This window comes from Otolemur garnettii, unplaced genomic scaffold (assembly GCF_000181295.1).
Source record: "Otolemur garnettii isolate 467f Iridium unplaced genomic scaffold, OtoGar3 scaffold00024, whole genome shotgun sequence".
NCBI lineage: Eukaryota > Metazoa > Chordata > Mammalia > Primates > Galagidae > Otolemur > Otolemur garnettii.
The window spans coordinates 19,533,270-19,533,609 of record NW_003852419.1 but is presented as its reverse complement, the minus strand read 5'-3'; positions in this window follow the sequence as shown (position 1 = coordinate 19,533,609).

Sequence of the window (340 nt, the reverse complement as noted above, 5' to 3'; positions counted from 1 at the left end):
TGCCAGATGTGCTGGGGCTTTATCAATATTTCATCCAATTCTCATGACCACTCTGTAATGCAAGTATTATTCTGACTTTAGAGAAGCAAATACTTGGACTCAGAAGAGGTTAAGGAACTTCCTCAGCAAGTAAATAGAAGACAGGATTTAAAACTAACCCTGTGTGGCTCTGAAGACCAGGTTTTCCACTGTGCTCTCTCTCCATACACATGCTCCAAAGGTATTAAAATTTAGGTTGATTTAGACCTGTCCAATCCAGATGCCAAAGTAGGGATATCAACACTATTCCCCAGCCTTGGACCTCCAGGCTTCTAAGGGTCAAGGAAAGTAGTAAAAAAAA